The sequence below is a fragment of the Bison bison genome, unplaced genomic scaffold, assembly GCF_000754665.1.
Source record: "Bison bison bison isolate TAMUID 2011002044 unplaced genomic scaffold, Bison_UMD1.0 scf7180017864200, whole genome shotgun sequence".
Taxonomy (NCBI): Eukaryota; Metazoa; Chordata; class Mammalia; order Artiodactyla; family Bovidae; genus Bison; species Bison bison.
In genome coordinates, this window is record NW_011494772.1 from 6,759,389 (window position 1) to 6,759,934 (window position 546).

Sequence of the window (546 nt, forward strand, 5' to 3'; positions counted from 1 at the left end):
CTTGGCAAAACTCTATTAGTCTTTGCCCTGCTTCATTCTGTATTCCAAGGCCATATTTGCCTGTTACTCCAGGTGTTTCTTGACTTCCTACTTTTGCATTCCAGTCCCCTATAATGTTTGGGACATACTTATGCTAAAAAAGCCATTCGCTGGGCACCCTGTTTCACCTGCAGCCCTATTCGTGAGCCGCACCCTGTTTCACCTGCAGCCCTATTCGTGAGCCGCACCCTGTTTCACCTGCAGCCCTATTCGTGAGCCGTGGAAAAGGAAGAACTGAGGAGACTGCGTCTTTTTTCTTCGCCCCTTTGCAGGTGTATCTGCATTTATTAATGCACGTTCTCTTCTTCTCAGTATTATTTTATATAGAGTTGTTGGAGGCTAATCCCATGGATGGAGGAGCCTGGAAGGCTGCAGCCGATGGGGTCGCTGAGGGTCGGACCTGACTGAGCGACTTCACTTTCACTTTTCACTTTCATGCATTGGAGAAGGCAATGGCAACCCACTCCAGTGTTCTTGCCTGGAGAATCCCAGGGACCGGGGAGCCTG